The sequence below is a fragment of the Typopeltis vanoorti genome, chromosome 14, assembly GCF_054136105.1.
Source record: "Typopeltis vanoorti isolate ZY-2024b chromosome 14, IOZ_Tvanoo_1.0, whole genome shotgun sequence".
Taxonomy (NCBI): Eukaryota; Metazoa; Arthropoda; class Arachnida; order Uropygi; family Thelyphonidae; genus Typopeltis; species Typopeltis vanoorti.
Genome location: NC_143562.1, coordinates 106,322,315 through 106,341,523, shown reverse-complemented (window position 1 = coordinate 106,341,523; position 19,209 = coordinate 106,322,315). Strand labels below are relative to the sequence as shown.

Below are 19,209 nucleotides of genomic sequence, written 5' to 3'. Positions count from 1 at the left end.
CTCGTTATAAATGTTAAGCTTACAAGGCTGGGACAGGCACGAAGAAAATGAATGAGAGAACTCCTACATGTCTCTTGGCTTCCTTATAATGTCAGACCACACTATATCAAAAGTGGAACCCCCCACACACACATATATATGCACACACACAAAGTACTATTTGTACTCCATCTAGGGGCACATGAATAATGATAGTAAGATTCTTCTGTAGCTAATGCGTTACCATTAGGTTCGCTTCAGTGCATTCTCTCGAGTTTGATCAGTTGAATAAACTTTTTTAAAAGCTGTTTCTTCAAACAGAACTTTTGCTATGCCGTTTGACGTAACTCTGAAGACTCCGTTCCTATTTTATGGTGGTAGAATTGGCGAAAAGCTAAGTTGCTTGCTCTTGTTCATGTCATGCCTCCTGTAAGCAAAGTGGTTGCATTCCTGCTGATATTTATTAGCGCTTTCCCTTTTCTCCGAGGAATATGGACACCTTATCTCGATCCCAGCTAGACTGGCTCACTTCCCGAGTAGTTTCCAGTAGTTTATGCCTGCTATCCGCAAGAGATATCCCGGACTATTAACAGGCCACCAAGTGAAAGGCAGATTTATTTATGATTTATGATTTATTTGTTATAATTCACCGAACATCACACATCGAGATTGCTTGGGATCTTGAACATCAATTCCATCGAAGTACTTTCTAGTTCAGCTGCTGCAAGTAGTGTATTCTGTCTTGGCCATCTACAGTCCCGTTTCTTGGTCTCGTTGGGTTTCATACACTGTACTTGTAATTAAGACGTGAATGACACCACGAGTTTATAATTTATCTTTTATATTAATTTCAGTATATCCCCCAAGCATCCATTTTTTGAAAAGAAAAAAAAAAATAAAGAATTAAACTTTTGTGCAAAAAGAAAGTCATATGCAAAACTTAGATAAATAATACTTTCTTTTTAAAGCGAATCGCAAAAAAATCAGGGTTCATGGTTTGAAACTGCGTTAAGATGGCTCTGGATATTCTGAATTATAACGCATAATTTTTTTGTAAGTTTGAATAATTTTCTTTGTAAGTTTGAACAAAAGAATGTGTATGGCTACACAGGTAATTTTGCATTTGCCAGAGATGATTTTGCAGCCCCTTTGAAATGCGCGACGTAATTTCATGAAAGGTGAAGAATATGACATTTAATATTCTTAAGGTCATGGAAATTTCTCTCAGTTGACAGTTGAAAACCTAATTATCGTTTCTTTGGTTTGCTCGTTAATTTAAACTATGATGTCGCTCTTCAGTCATCGTTTGACGGTCGTTTAAGGTTGTGTTCCAAACAATTCGGCATATTAAAAGCAACGTTTCTTCTCATTTTCTGCGGAATCTTAAAAATTTCGCAGTTGAGCCTAATGTACAAGCATTCAACAGAATATCTGTATTAAACGGGGGGGGGGAGATGGACCGAGTCCTTGACTCTTCATCCCTTCATCTGATTGAAGAAAATGTGTGGATGGGGTGTTATTGAGCTAGCTCTGGTCATGGCTGGGTAACTACAATAGCCGAGCCCTACTTAAAACTTCATTGGCTACAGCATTCCATTCGTTACCCTGGGATTCTTCCCAAAACTCCTTTGTATAAACACTGCGTCACTATATGGATTACATTCAGGGCCGGCGGAAGCAGGCATGCAGAGCATGCGGGCGATCCTGCCGGGGCATGGTTAATAAGTTCATTTTTAGTAAACAAAATTTTTATCATAAAAACAAAAAATTCTTAGAATGATCAATATTAAAATAAATAAGGCCGGATACACCGAATAAAAATTTAAAAAAATTGCATATTGCTGCCTCTTTGATCAGCCGGCTGTTTACAATTTTGCAGCGAGAGCAGGCTAAACTTGCCAGCAGAATGTTGTGTCTACTGCAGTCTATCTAAAGTGAAACAGTGAACAGTTTTTATGCGCAGAAACGAATTTTCGTACAAAACATTTGTGGCTAGTTAACCAGTCATATGGTACGCATCTCAGTAGGCTACTGACAGTAGCGCAGTACGGACTATTATTTCGTCTCTGTGTCGTGTTGTGTAATAATTTCTTGTGGTTATAAAATAGAAATGGAATTAAAAATTTAAAAAAAAAGTTATCCGGTGCACAAAATCGTAAGCGTCATGCTGCGATAGAAGCAGTTATTAAGAAATAAACTGGGACTCTTAATAAATTTGTTAAAATATTAAAGTATTCTGATGCAGATTGTAACCAACTCGACAGATCAGAAATCAGAGTTGAAGAACCGTGCACATCATTCAGTTTTCATGAAAGTACTATTGCAACCATTGAACAAGATAAAGACGCATGATTTAAGTGAAAAACAGTTAAGAGAAGATTTGGTTGTAGTTGACCACGAAATTAACACATTCTTAGTGTCTGTAAATTTAGAAGATCCAGGAGAATGGGAAAATATTGATGAAAAATTACAAAAGAAAAATATAATATATCCCACAGATACATAGGTCGTAAATTTGGCGACACGTATTATAATAGAAAAATGGAAAACGGGGAGCTCGTGCCAAGAACATGGCTCATTTATTCCGAAACTTTAAATTCTGTTTTTTGCTTTTGTTGCAAACGTTTTGCACCTACTGAATCAAGTAAGTTATAACGATTGGAGAAATTTAAGTAAAACTTTGCATAGACATGAGACTAGTTTAACTCACATGAAAAATTTCTTAAAATGGAAGGAACTTGATAAAAATTTAATAATCAAAACTACTATTGATTGCCAGACTCAAAGCATGTATGAAATGGAAAAGAAACATTGGAGGAGTCTTTTAGAACGCTTGATTGAAATTATAAAATTCCTTGGTAGCCAAACTTTAGCTTTTCGCGGATCATCTGATAAATTATATGAAAGGAATAACTAACGGCAATTTTTTAAAATTGGTCGAACTGTTTGCGAAGTTTGATCCCGTTATGGAAAAATCATGTTGAAAGGGCCCTACATCGAAACATTAGGGTACACTATTTGAGCAAAGACGGACAAAAGGAAATATTGGAAACTTTAAGTAACGCAATCAGGTATACAATTTAATTATCAATTCGAAAATCTAAATATTATTCCATAATTTTAGACTGCACACCTGATGCAAGTGAAACAGAACAAATGACCTTTATTATTCGCTTTGTTTCCTGTGACAATGGAATTGTCAAGATCTGGGAAAACTTTTTAAGTTTTGCAGATATATCAGATTCCACAGGACGTGGTTTATGTGCAACAATAATGGAACAACTGGAAAAATGGAACATTTCCATTGGAGACATGCTAGGTCAAGGGTATGACAATGCGGCAAATATGAACGGAAAAAAAATATGGGCTCCAAAATTTCCTTTTGAACAAAAATCCTCGAGCTTTTTACGTGCCATTTGCTGCCCATACTCTAAATTTAATCATTAACGATGCAGCCAAAGTGAATGCAGATACAATTAGTTTCTTTGCAATTATTCAAGAAATATACAATTTCTTTTCATTCTCTTACAAACATTCGGTAATCATTTTAAAGTTCGTAAAAAATTTAGGGTCCGCGTGTTACTTAGATGAGACTTCTTGTTAGTACTACTCCCAACCCACCCGTCGCCTGGTCTGCCGCTGGGGGGGGGGGGGGATATATTTTTTTTTGACTGAGAGGCGTATGTTTACTGGGCTGGTTTGCGGGATGAAAAACGCCAGATAAACTGGCGGAAAAAACCCTACTGACCGCGCCCAAAACCGGCTAACTTAGCTATGCCCGAGGAAGATCCTCAAATTCCTCACGTCTACAACGGGAATCGAACTTGATACACTCCTTCCCCAGGCATATGGTTGCGAAGCGCAAAGCCACTAGGCTAACCGCGCGGTTGGTATCAGAAACGCGATGGGAAAGTAAAATTAATGCAATCCGCCCACTACGATATCAGTTAGGAGAAATTTAAGATGCACTTTTTAAAATTTTAATAAAGAAACTCAGTATGAAGCACAAACATTATGTGCTAAAATAAAGGACTACACATTTATTTGCTCTCTCATAACTTGGCATGGTTTACTTAACAGAATAAACATGTGAGTAAAATGCTTCAAGACAAAAATATGAACATTACACTTGCTTTACAATCTGTCGAAAACTTAAAAATATTCTTACAAGAGTATCGATCAAATACAAATTTTAAAGAAGTTCTAAAAGAGGTGGATGGAGAACAAGAATTTAAAACTGGTACGGAAGTTCGACGAAAAGAAGACACGACAATTTGACTACGAGCATCAGCGTGCGGTGAACGCTCCTTTTCCAAGTTGAAATTGATTAAAACCTACTTAAGAACAAGTATGTCACATAAAAGGCTTGTTAGTTTGCCGCAGTAGCTATTGAAAATGATATATGTGCGGAATTAGACGTTGAGACCATTATTTCTAATTTTGTGAATATGAAATCAAAAACCCTGAAGTTTTAATTTAAAAAATTTCAAGTATATTTAGTAATTTAATTATTTATGTTATTCTGTAAAGATGTTATTTTTTGAATACTTATAGTAAATTTTCTAATTATTTTTGAATTATTTTCTTATTTTCCCATCTGTCTTGAGTTTCTTTTGTTTTCCTAAAAGATAGTTCCACTTATAAAAATTATTAAAAACTTTTTACAAGTTACTAAGAATTTACTAACTTGTAAAATGAAAGAATTTTTTAAAATTTAAAATAATTTTAACTAAATTTTAACTAACTTCTGATTATATTATTTTTATTTAGAATAAAAAAGGTGTCAATATATAAAATTAATTGACCTTGAAAAAAAGTTTATTTATATAAAATATTTAAAATTTTAAATATTTTATTAATTTTTCTTAAAATTATTTTAAAATTTGTTTAGAAAGTTAAATATCATTTAAAAAAAAAAACGAATCGTACTTTTACCGTGATTTTAATTGATTACAATATCTTGATTTTGCTGTTTTCTTTTAGTATCTGTTGATTGGCCTTTCAACGAGTGCTCATGCTGTTCATGATTCAAGTAATTTTACACTATAAATTTGTCTCCAAAATAGCCAACATTATATAAAGTAAGTTTTTTTTTTTTTTGACAAAAGTAAATTCACTCTCAATTTATTTATTTGTATAACTTTTTCCAATTTTTTAAAATTTATTTATTTATTCAAGTTATTTTCTAACTTTATTTCAAAAAGGATATGAAATAGTTTACAAGTTATAATATTAAACCAAATGAGTCAGGTGTTATCCAAATTTAAATGTCTCATTGTGATCAAAATCATCACAGTAGGATTCAGTGAAGCTATTTTGAAAGGTGTAAAACGGATCCAAACAATGTTTGTTTTTTGCGAGGATATTTTAACAGACCCACTTTTGTACAACAATGTTTATCATTTTGTTTGGGGGAGATCATTGACATATAGCACTAAAATAATAATTGAACGTTTGGTGAGGACGTCTTTTAACCCTTAGCAAAAAAATAAATGAAATACTCCACCCATAAATGTTCTTAAAGTGAATGGTTACATATTGCAGCTTTTCTAGGTCAGGCATTCCTATTATTGTATATTCTATAGAATATACTGTCATTCGTAAGCAGCCTTCGGGCCATAAAACTATTTTTATTATGATTTATTAAAGTATTTTGCCTTTAAAATTAGAAAAATTTTATTGCCATTTTTTATAAGTATGATTCTTGCCATCAAATATTTTTGTGAGGGAGATTCCCGGTAGAAATGTTCCCTGGAGGGCATAGGAAGATTTCATGTTCAATCAAGTGATGTTTGGGTGCAGACTTTCAATACTTTTGTAGCGTTCTTAATAATAAAAATAAACATATATGTAGGAAATGAAAAGTAACCATGAAAAAAAACGTTAGGACTTGGTATGTTTCTGAGAATTAGTATTCACCGAACTCGAACAAAGTATTATTATATGAAATTTATAATCATTTCTATGTTGTTTTCCTTAATAAATCAATAATTTATTTTTATTATATCTACTGATGAAAACAGAGACAGCTACGTTTATAAAAGTCGAGTTACTTGGCTATAATAGATCTTTAGGCCTAATACATAAAGGAATCGGATGGAAAAATCTAAATAAAATGATAGGACATTGCGTGATAAGTCAACTTTTGTATTGTGCATGCGTTGCACTGTTATAATTAATGACGTAATTCACATTAACAGTGAAAAATCCCTTTGTTAATAACTTTAAAGACCAGCACAATATTTAAATAAGAGAGGGGAAGCAGTTAGAGATATTTCTACAGAATCCTTGATGTTCAAATCTCAGTAATAATTTGGTGCTGGAAGTGAGTGTGATGTCCTCCTACAGCAGTTTTTGTCGGGAAGATCTTAATATTGGTTAAGTTGGGATCTTTTATTATTTGAAAAACAAACATCTTACATCTTTAAAACATTATATTCAATCATTTATTACGTATTCTTTTCCGCTTTGAGAAGAGAGAAATTTTCTCTGCGAATCGTTTTTTGATATAACAGGATCAACTCGTTAGCTTCTACGCAAGAGTGTGTGTTTTTACCAGGAGGTAATTTATTCCTACATGCTCCATTGCATACAATGCATATATTACACGTAGCTTCCAAGTACTGACTGACATTTATATTTCCAATTTTGTATTAATATTCATATTTACATTTACATTTTTGCATCTATGTGTACATATTCCGACTTTTATATCCATATTTATATTTACATTTTTATATATACATATATTTACATTATATAATTCATACAATATCAGTTACTTTACAACGACTGGTAGTTGATCTTATTGGAAAATTTAATTAGTTCTGAGTAATACTTTTCGATAAGTCTCTGTTTTGACACTGGCCACTTGTCTCCAGAAGCAATGACGTCTTGCATTAGGGTCATCCGGATGGAGTCCAGTAGCTGGCAGTCGTAAAGTATGTGGTCAACAGTCTGTTGAAGTTGTGAACTACAAATGTACATGATGGTAATTCCAGGATATGGCATCTGTGTAAGTAGTGTCTTAGTTTTCCATGTCCCGTTAGTAGCGTGGTTAAACCTGAAGAAATGGCGTGTGTTTTCAGCCGGAGTCTGCTTCTGATGCTAGGAAAGAATTCTTTTGTTGATGATCCGTTTTTTGATGTTTTCCATTCTTCTTCCCACAAGTCTAGGCTTCTTTCGTCTTCAAAGTGTTTTTATAGCCGATTTCGAGTACTTTTGGTAACTTGTTTCTAGGGAGTTCGTTTCTAGCCGCTTCTTTAGTCAACTGATCCGCTCTCTCGTTTCCTGCAAACCCCAGTATGTGCGTTCACCCAGCAGAACTTGATTTCCCATCCCGATAGAGTGAGATTCCAAACCAGCTTTCTTGTCTGTTCTATTAACGCTATATGGTTGTTCTGTTTTTTATGCCGTCTATAGTGCGTCTACTGTCACTGTAAATTGTTGCTGTCTTTTGATGAGAGGTGTCGTCTTGCAGATATATTAGTGAATGAACCATAGCAAGTTGTTCTGCTTGATTGTTGGAACAGAGAGGATGCAGTCTAGAGCCGCGTTCTTGTATAATGGACTGCCTGTTATATGCAAGGAAAGAACAGCCGGCATTCCCTTCAGTTTTGCTTCCGTCAGTGTATATATGGAATTCGTCACTTTCAGAGCTTTCCTTCTCCTTAATATTTGTTTTCTTTGCTGGGTAAGGCCACTTACTGTAGTGAAGCTGACGTTCGTAGCAATTTGGATCAATGTTAGAATTTTCGTTATATCTTCCGGAAGTGACTTCGTATATTAGAGATAATTCTTGTATTTTCAGATCAGTGTTAGAGCTACAATAACGCAAGCTGCCTCGAAAGATATTGTCCTGTATCCTTTAATTATACGTATGGCTATAAGGCGTTGAACTCTATTTAGTTTTTGTCGATTTTTCTTTGATTTTAGTGAACGTTTCCAGGCAGGTGCAGCAGAAGATATTAATGGTAGTATAGCTCCAGTATATATTGTTTTCAGCGCTCGTTGGCCTAATCCCCACTTAATCCTTGCCTACTTTGCTAGAAGGTTAACAATTTGTAAGCTTTTTTTCGGCAACATATGAGATGTGCTTGTTGAAGGTAAATCTTTCATCTATTATTAGCCCTAGGTATTTTAGCTCACTGGCTACCTCGAGAACTTCTCCGTTTAGGAAAACGGTAACAGGTTGGTTTGATTTTTTACGTGAGATCTGAAGCACTTTAGACTTGCTGCTATTGAATGTAACTCGCGTGCCCACTCTGCAATTTTGAAGAGGTCTTCGTTGGCAGTTACTTCTAGTTGTAAGCCGTCGCATCCCCGAATCATTATCATCGCATCATCGGCGAAAGCTGTGACTTTTGTTTCAGTAGTGAGAGGAAGTCTTAATAGCGAGTCGTACTGGATGTTTCAGAAGCCTGGTCCAAGCAGGAACCTTGAGGGCAGCCTCGTTTGACTTCTTTCGTTTGGAATAGCATGGTTGCTCTTCTGTCTGTAAAATAATTTTTTGTAAGATCGAGTAAAATGTCCAAAAAACTTGGATCGAGTTTTTTGGACATTTTAAATCTCTTAATTGATTGATTATGGCTGGCCACACGCAGCATCGAAAGCTCCTTGTACGTCGAGTGAGATCAGTAGTACGTCTTTTTTTTTTTTTTTTGCTGTGGACTGTCTTCTGTGAACTCTTTTACCTCCATGATTGCGTCTACTGTGCTGGATTGAGGTCTAAATGCGTACTGATTACTGCTTAATAGGTTTCTTGAGTAGAAAGTGCATCATTTCGGTTTATCAGAAGTTTTTCTAACACCTTACCAGCAATTTATGAGACTGATCGGCCTGTATTTGCTAATTTCGTCGGATGTTTCTTTTCCTGCAGTTTCATTATGGGCATAATTTTAGAATGTTTCCATACTACAGGAAATCGCCCTCTTTTTAGGCATTCGTTGTGAACTGTTGTTATGAATTCGGGGAATTCGACAAACGCTCTTAGTAGTATATCTCTGGTTATTCCGTCCTCTCCAGGAGTTTTACTTGGATCCATTGATCTTGATACTGACTCGATTTCTTTAGTTGTAAATAAGTCGTCGTGAGGAGTATCTGTCTGCTTTCATTCTTCATCTGTAGATTTTGTGGATTTCTTTGTCTGTTGATTCATCGTCATCGGGAATAAACTTGTTGAGCATAATAAAAGCTGCAGTTTCTGCTAATTTTTTAGTGTAGGTGTCGTCTGTTTTCTTGATAGTTGATAATATAGATGTTGTCTTATTCTTGCTTGCTGCTAATTTATATATGCAAATTCAAGGATTCGATACGGTTGAAACAGTACAGAATTTTTTCCATGATTTTGTTTTCGCGTTTGTAATTTTGGACTGATAGCTGTATTTGGCTTTATAGTAGTTCTGTCTTCTGCTCTTAAATCTTGGTTATTGTATGTTCTTTGGTATAGTCGTCTGAGTGCGTTAACACGTTTTCTTAGCTGTTAATTCGGGGTTCCACCAAGTTACTGATTTTCTTCCTTCGATGTTTAGCTTCTTGGTTGTTCTGAGTGTTTGGTCCCTGGATTTTTTCAGACCTGATGAAAGCACATAAGCAAGGAAGTCTATATTGGCTTGTTCTGATGCCCAGATGGCTAGGCTCTTGTCTAATCTGAGCTGTTGTTTGCTGATCCCATTAAAATGATGTTCTGAGATTAGGCATGAAAATTCGGTTTTTATTACTTTAGCAAATATCTCTAGATTGGTTTCATTGGTGAAGATGTTAATGCAATGGTTTGTGTTGTTTATTCCGTTTATATTTTTGTTACTGATATTAAAACTTAATATGCGATGATCAGAACAGCTTTCCTCTTCTTCGCATTTCCATTCAGAAACCCGGGGTAAAATAGCGTTGTTTGCCAGTGTCAGATCAGTGAAGCTGCTTCCTCGGGTATTTTCAAATGATGGAGTGCTACTGTCATCGTTTAGTATGTGTAGGGAGTTTGATGCTGTGAACTCTTCCAAATTTTTACTTCTATTGTTTGTGCTTTCGTTATTCCCATAATTAGGCCGTGGTTGATGGTTAAATCCACGACGTTGCCCATTTTTTCTAAGTCGTATTTTATGTCAGTGTGATGATAGTTTAGATACATACTAGCAGCAAAAATTTTAATTCCTCTGTACGTAATTTCAATAAGTACCGAGTCCTCGTTGCTGTGCTGAGAAATTCATATTGCCTCGACTTCAGGGTTGACCATGAGTATTGCAGCTCTCTTTCTTTCAGCTCCTTTGGAAAATATTTTAAAATTACTTGGAAAGCCGCATATTTTGTTGTTGATGTTGTAGGGTGTATTAATGCCAGTCCTATATTTTTTCTATTTATGAGTTCTGTTAAGTTATTGACAGTCTTGATAGAGCGTTGTTGTAGATTTATTTGAAGGCTTGACAGAGAAGGGAAGTAGTGCTGTTTATGTAAGCTTTATTATTGCTTTCCATAATCTATGTTTTGAATTTTGAGCTGTCTGTAGTAGTTGTTTGTCGGACAGTCTTTGCTTAATGCCACGTGTTTGCAGTCGTTTTTGGTTTTGGCATGCTTGTTATGATTTTGGCAATTTATGCAACTCATCACGGACTTATTTCGTGGGCACTCGCTGAACTTATGTTCTTTAGAGCAGAATGGACAGGTGGATTTTCCCTTGCAGTCTCGTGTATGATGATGAAATTTATTGCACTTAAAGCATCTCAGAACGCTTACGTAGTCAGCACAATGGCAAATTCTCCACAACATTTTGACACCACCTTTTTTTTTTTTTTTTTTTTCAGCAGTTTGGTCCTCGCCGTTAGATAGAATTCTATAATCAGATTTCTGTTGTTCGTTTTTTTATTTGTCATGATAAATTTCTGTGTCATCTTTGTGTCGCCGATGAAAAGTTCTTCGTTCTGCAAATCCCAGTAAGAAACATCTTCCAAGGCTGGGAATATCATATATTATCAGCCTTGGAAGATGTTTCTTACTGGGATTTGCTACTAATGTGTCTTTGCATTCCTTAAATATTTCGTTATGTAGCAAGTCTATATCGGTCTTTCTTTGGATTCAATTAACACTCCTCTGTTATTAATACTTTTCATTTTTGTGATTCCGATTTTTATTTTTCTTGGTCTATTTTTTCTTTCATAAGATTTTTGGTTTCTTCGCTGTTTAGTTGAGCTATCGGTTTTACTATTTAATTTATAGCAAGGATTGTTTTCGGATTCGTCTTTGTTTTTAGCGTTGTTTTTAACGACTTGCGAGTATAGCTGAGTAGGCTGACCTTAGTTAGCATGTCCCTGGTTGTTTGTAGTAGTCTGTTGTTCTATCGATACGTTGTGTGTATGTGTGTGTATGTGAGAGAGAGAGAGAGATTCCGAGGATTCGATTGGTGTGGGCACAGCTGTTGTGTGATACAATCCGAATGACATGGCCACAGTCGTCGACAAAGGTCACAGCGTGAAAGCCGCAGTTCAGATGGAAATACAGAGATGATGTAAGTAAATGATAAAACTTGGAGATGAAGGATCTTCTTTCTCCTGGCTGATAAACAGCTGCTGTTTTCATGTCAATCAAAACTATTTTGCCATCCAACGGGAAGTGAGAAAGCTACAGCATGAATAATTTGCTGAATGAGCAAACTATCGTTTGGAATCAATGAATTCCGCTCATCTGTAAAGGAACTACATTACAGAACGTTTCACGCGATTAGCACGTGACTGCATTGCAGGAGTCAGTAGAATAAATACATAAATCTGTTTATATAGAAACTACACACACCGGGTGTATAACTGTCGGAAATTTAGAGTACTGTATATTAAAGTTTACAGAAATACGGTAATCTGCTAGAATTAGCCGATCGAATTCTCAATCTTGAAACCACTTCGTGTCGATTACAAACGCGGGTCGAATCACTTTTATAAACTAATTATTCCGCTATTAAATGCATTCTACCGTATCAGTGGAAAATTTTAATAATTGAATAATAAATCGCGGCGTCTGTTAACGGTTTAAAAATAAATAAATAAAAGCATATTCGCCAACGAACATCCAAAACTAAACATTTGTATTTAATTTGAATGAATCGACCTTCATTAGTTTCTAGTGGAAATGTTTTAAAATATCGTGGATTACAATAAGTAAAGTAGATCTGGATAACACTGCGCGAATATTATCTGCTTATTAGATTTTTATTTTTTATTTTGTTCGATTCTAACTGATAGTAAAAAAAAAAAAAAAGATTAACGACATCTAATTGAGCCATCAGAATGAATAAGACTGGATTTTATTCTCGTAGAGAATAATTTAAGCCGACCGGTTTTCTTAAAGTCATGAATACCAAATCAGAAATAAGAGCAGAGAGGTGCACACACCTTTCAGCGAAATAAATGTTAAACAAATTAATTGCGTATAAAGAAAATAGAAAGTAGTATCCCGTGTGGTGGCTGGGATAAGAATAGCTCCACTGTAGTCCATGCATGTCGTAAGAGGCGACTAAAATGGGTACCCAGGTAATGGATGACAATGCTGTAGCCAATGAAGTTCTAACTGAGGTTCGGCTATTGCTGTTACCCTCCTGCCATGATCAGAGCTCATAGCTCAATAACACCCTGTCCTTACATTGTCTTCTACAGATAACGGGGAATATGAAAAGCATTCTTACTTCGCCCATCTAGCCAAAAAAAAAAAAAAAAAAGTAGTAGTAAATCCCCGTGTGGTGGCCGGGATAAGAATAGCCCCACTGTAGTCCATGCATGTCGTACGAAGCGACTAAAATGGGTACCCAGGGAGGGTAATGGATGGCAATGCTGCGGCCAATGAAGTTTTAACTGAGGCTCGGCTATTGCTGTTACCTTCCTGCCAAGATCAGAGCTTATAGCTGAATAATACCCATCCATAAATTTTCTTCTACAGATAACAGGGAATATGAAAAGCATTCTTGTTTCACCCATCTAGCCAAAGGAAAAAAAAAGGGGGGGGGAAGTATTTATTCTACTTTCTCACCGCTGGATTTAATTGGAAACAAAACACTGGAGTGTATTCCTAGACATCGCAAAAGCGTTTGAGAAAATTTGGTATTATTACTAACATTCTGTTGAAAATGGTACTGCTAATAAAATCATATCTCATGGACAGATCGATGCAGGTCAAGATAAATGGAACTATTTCAACCCAGCGTCGTATTTTAGCTGTTCCACAAAGATCCTTACTGGCCTCGGTTCTGTTTTCAGTCTATATGGCAGATATTCCGCATAACCCCATGTCATCCATCATGGCCCATTATGCAGATGACACGGCTCCGTTAGCTAGATCACTTCATCCACACTTTGTAATAAAAAAACTTCAAAAAAAACCTTCTAAAACTAGAACAATGGTTTGTCAACTGGAGATTACAAGTTAACCCTCAGCAGAGTGTAGCTATGCTCTTCACCAGAAGATTAGCATCTTCCAAAGGGGATATCTCGGAGTACTCCTGGACAAAAAATTAAGCTTCAACAACCATATTCAGATCATATGTGCAAAGGCATATAAAGCCATTGCCCAACTCTACCCCCCGATTACTAAAAACAGAAAATTAAACAAGAAACAAACTGCTTCTCTACCAGATGGTGATTCGTCCTATAATCACGTATGCTTCTCCGGCTTGAAGCCATACCCCCAATACTAATATTCTTAAATTGCAACGAGTGCAAAACAAACCTTTAACGATTCTAAATGCTCGGATAGTTCGTCAGTAGCATACAGATTAATCGGGACGCAAATATCCCATATATCTACTCTTTCTTACGCTCTGTAGCAACGAAGTTCTTGAAAACGACTGCGCACCCTAATGAACTGATGCAAGAAGCTGCAAACTACAATGAAACAGACTCTTCAAACATAAAAGACCTAAAGCCATCTTATTATCAAATGATACGTAATCTCCATGCCCTCGCAGGGCGAGCTATTAGCTCAATTTTTTTCTCTTCATTGTATCTAGGCATCAGACAGCGGGAAGTATAAAAAGCATTTTGCTTCACCCTTTGAAACAGTAACGTTCTGCGAGGAAAAAGAGTAAACAAGCACGAGCAGTACAATGTTGAGAATTTTAGCGAGAACTTAATTGGATGTGCTGCATAAGTAATTACTGTGATATGCTTTGAGTGATAAATGGATTTCGAAATAATTAAATGCTAGTAAGGGGGATACGTGATAATTCTCGCGGTTATCTAATTGAAAAATTAGACTGGCAATTAGAAGTTTGAAAATAAATGATGAAGTAAGATGATAACCATAATCTGTGTGGAGAGAAAGGCCTGGGGGTTGGGGGAAGGGGTTCTAAACATTTTTGACAAGTGAACTCGATGCTTTATTTTATTATTGTTTTTTAATTCTCGTAGCATTTTGTTAACAACTGAAAATTAAACCCTCTTCTCTTGAATATTAAAATATTCAATTATTTTCTATAAAAAAAATCTTTACAATATGCATTGAGGACTTGCAATCCGTTGCGTAGATAGTTTGATATCTGATTTATTCAGTTAATTTAATCGATAACAACTGGAATAACCCGCATGCGAATAGTCCCAGCTTTCTGATAAACAAGCGCGCACATCACGTGATCAACGAGGTAATCTCTTAATAATCGAACGGGGTTTATTGCTTCCGAAAATAGCTCGCAATCCCTACACTAGAATGTTTTTGTTCGGAAAATGTGTTAAATAATTCGAGCGAGTCGTCATTGACGACAGGCGACATACTGCAGACCCCCGAATCTCGGTGCATTAGATTCATTGCACGTACAGCGCGAGTACGTGAATAGAATATACGACCTTGGTGATATCGTACCTGAATCGCCTGCTGACAGCTGGCGGCATCTTACAAAACAGCGTGTGACGTCACGATGTGTTTTTTTTTCCCCGCGCTCTTCGCGAACAAACATAATATCTAGCTGTAGACGGTAGGTATATTGACCCGGCGCTTACCTTGTGTATTAAAGCAGAACACGTATTGCCATACACACGCACGTACGGATCCGACGAATACAACGTCAGTTGTATTCGCTGCGTTGAATTTATTCAATTTTCATTAGAAATTGCTCGCCCTGCTGAAGTTTAGAGATGATGCAAACAAAGATACTTTTTTTTAATTGTTATTAATGCCATTGAAGACGTTAGGAGAAATGCGAAACTGACGTGCGCAACGAAAAGGAAAGGTGATGAGTGTGTGCACGTGTGTGAGAGAGAGAAGAGGATGAGTGGATAATCAATACTTGACAGCAAATAGTTCCTTCTTTAGCCAGCGCGCTTCATTCTCAAGTCGTGACATTTATTCGAACGTGATGCTACTTCGTATCACATAAATGAATTATTTTTCCAATTTCATAAGAATATTTTTGAATTCCTTGTTGAAATCTGCTCGCTTATTAATAAATAAATTTTGAGTGAAGTTGAATGTGTTTTGATATTTATTTATTTCTATATTTATTCAATATTTATTTATTGATTTATACACAAGAACACGATATTGAGCCTCCGTAACTCAGTCGGTACAGACGAAGCCCTCTGGTGGTAAAGACCTGGGTTCGATTCCCGTCAGTGACGTGAGGAACCTTTATCTGGTCTCTTTCGACGAAGGGCGAGTTAGCCTGTCTCATACGGAGGTAGGGGGGGGGGCTTTACGTCCCCCAGAACAGGCAAACCGACCCCGTGAACACACATAGATTACAGTCAATACGTCCCGGCCATATGCCTGTCCCGAGCCAGGATAAAATTGGGGAGTTGGGGAAAGCAATGGTGAACTACCCTGTAAAAATCTCACCAGGAGTACTTTGTGGACAATATCTACAAAGTCACTTACAGGCGGAAACCAGATCAACACGATATTTACGAATTGAAAAACACAATCCTATCCCGGAAATTCCGGATAAATTTTTGATTGTTTCTTGTCTAAAATCCCAGGAAAAACAACTCAAGACATTTCATCAGTTCCAATTTACAAACAGGAAATAGAAAAGTCTGATTTTTTATAATTTTTAATGTTAGTGAAATAAGTATTGTGTCACATAGATTAGACAATGAATAAAATTTTATTACGAATTAATGAAACTATTTTAACGACTGCAATAAATCTAATGTTATTTTGTGTTGTATACATCGATTTTTGTTTATTTTGAATATAATACGAGAATATCATTATACGAGTAACACGATGATGAATTAGGTGCAACGAAACAGCTGCACGTAAGACATTTTTTTATACCACTCGATGTCGGTAATCGGTACTCTTAGCCATTAATTATTTCGGAAGTCAGTTGTCGGCAGTTTTCATTTGTTGTTTCTAAACCTAAAAGACCTGGATTCGACTCCCGTCTAGGATGCGAATAACCTTAATAGACTTTTCAATTAAAGGTGAGTTAGCCAATCTCATACGGAGGGTGGCCTCATAGCGTTAGCTGTTTCATTCCAAATAACATACGGAAGTGGCTCGGTTTCTTCTCCCAGAAACTCTACATTTCATCGTGTAGAACACACGTGATTCAGAGATAATATATTATATGCTGACCTCCATCACCCCCATCCCAACTGAACTAGCTGTGCATTACAAGTTCCACTGTCGATTTTTGTCAGTTGCCGAGTCTACCCGAGATACTTTCCTCAGTAAAATTCTTCTTATTACCCTACTTGTCTTCCACAGTCACAGACGGGAGTGCATTTACCAAAAGACTGACGAGTTATTTTTTTCCCTTAAGTATACTGGGCATTTTGAGTATCTTGACCATGTTAACGAAATTCAAACTTTATATTTTTGCGAAATATAGAAATATATTTAGGAAACCAAGTCCTTAAAGCTATTTATTGTTGTATAGAGTTCTTTATTCATTATCTTTCGCATATATCCGTTTGGTAGAACTTTTTATAACACGTTCTTTTGTATTCGCCTTTCCTTCTCTTCGCCTATTACCCATTTCTCACATTCATAGAGCTCGCTCATGAATATGCATGTTGCGAGCTTTGTGTCAAGGCTCACTGCTTTACTTTTCCATAACGTACCCATTGCCTGCAGGTTTACTTTTGCTTTTGTTATCCGAGATCTTATCTCCTTGCAGTGTAAATCGTGCTGCATGTTGTTTCTCACTCGTGCCCTTTGACTTTAAGCGCTTCTTCATCCTCTTCTATAGCATTATTTTAGTTTTTTTATTTTTAATGTTCATTATCAGCTCAAATATCTGTACACCCAATTATGGACACTGTGTTTTATTTGATAATCCAGATATTTAAAGAGACGAGGACATCTACAATATGGTATAGCCGTCCCCGTGAGCAAATTTTAAGTTGTATACGTCTAGTGCAGTGCTTCCCAAAGTTCTGGATGTCAGGGCCCCCTTTGCAAAGTTTAAATATTTCACGGGGACCGTGAAAAAATTGAATATAAATATTGAATATAAAAAATTAAATATTTATATTCATTAATTATATATTTTTTCATATATTCAATATTTTTATATTGAATATATGAAAAAAAATTGAATATAAATACAATATTAATTTGTATTTATATTCAATTATTGTATTTATTATTGTATTTATATTCAATACAAAACATACACAGCGAATATTGCAAAAATCAAATGCATATATTATATTTTTCGCCTCTTACCTTTGGTTCTGAAGACGATGCGGGCTGTTCTGGTAAAATATGAAATACTGTCCTTTTTTTTTTTTTTTGAGTCTGTTTCTGCTTCTTTTGATTGTTCGCGAGATTTTTTTTAATTTTTTATCAGCCACATCCATCTCAGGGTTAAATTTTTTAACGTAGAATAGATCAAATAATATCACCACTTACCGATACACTCACACCACAGACTGACAACATGAAATTAGTGAATATCACCTGAATAAGGGAATCCCCGGATCAGGAACATTTTCCTCTTTTGTGACTTTTTCTTCCTTTACGGTAATTAAGCCTAACGCGAAACAGACAGCAAATGTCTGTTTCGAGTTATTAAAAAGGCAGGTTATTAAAACGTGCATATGATTAGTGCTGTATTAACAAAAGATCGCGCAACCGAAAGATAAAAGCATAACTGACAATTGAGTTGAAATGTGAACTCTCTTCAACCGAATTCCATATGAAACTACCATAACATTCATTATATATATTACTTAGTTTTAACACTTTTACGAATTTTAACACGTTTACAATTTTAACACGTTCGGTTGAATTTTATTGCTGCCTTGGGAAATCGAACCCACACACATCTAATTAATAACAATAGTTTTTAGTTAGATACTGTGTTTGCCCATGCAACATATGGGTTTGTTTCAGTCTATATATATACAAAATAGTTTCTGTATGAGGGGGACATGTGAATTATTAATTAGTGTGTTTTTATCCCAGTTGTCTCTAATTGCACTATTTGTTGAGAAATACACAGACTCCTCATACCTTATTCACTGGCATAATAAAAGTACTTGTTTTTATTGCCTCTGTAGTATAGTGGCTGTTAGGGAGGGTGTGTTGTTTACCACTGCAAGCGAGTTACTATCTCCCCACATGAACTTGTTTAAGCCTTTTTTTCATGTGTGAAGTATATGTGAAACTTTTATTGGTAACAGAAAACTAGCTTGGATGACAGTGATAATATAAAACGAGTTTTGATATGTATATAAAGTGAATATCAACAGTCCCTGATTCCGAGCGCGTGATGAAAGGGACAGGAAGATTTGGAGCTTCCCTGGAAACATTCGAAGTAAATACAATTAACCACTGCTTTGAAATGAAACATATGCATAAGCAATATTTACTAATATTCATTAAGCGCCGAAATACGCAGGAAGCAAAGTTTGTGAACCAACACCAATGTGTGAATTTTTCCATTAAAATATAAAAAATAACAAAAAGTAATAATAAATAATAAAAGTTAAATACGTTTCTTTTAAAATAAAAAAAAATCTACTTAGTCTTAAAACATTTTAAATTTGGTTTCATTATTTCACGGCCCCCCTCAACAAAACCTACGTCTCCCAAGGGGGCCCGGTCCACAGTTTGGGAAGTGCTGGTCTAGTGCTCCTTAGTACTTTTTTTTCTTTCATTTTTATGTGGCTCCTATCAACGAAATTTGCAAACCTATATTACACTATTCATCAAAAATATCCAGACACCCACTCCTTATAGTGGATACGGACTTACAATGACTTTCGACGTGGCAGCACTATCAGAGAATGCCATCTTTTCAACAACTCA

At 35.8% G+C, this 19,209-nt stretch overlaps 1 long non-coding RNA gene across 4 annotated transcripts in view; it reads left to right on the top strand.

Moving 5' to 3' along the window:
- Positions 1–19,209, top strand: part of LOC150099820 (uncharacterized) — a 607,255-nt gene that overhangs the window by 15,811 nt on the left and 572,235 nt on the right. For all 4 annotated transcript variants that reach the window (XR_016549418.1, XR_016549421.1, XR_016549420.1 and 1 more), the window contains exon 2: positions 4,963–5,060. This is a non-coding gene — a long non-coding RNA (uncharacterized LOC150099820). The remainder of the gene's footprint in view (positions 1–4,962; positions 5,061–19,209) is intronic.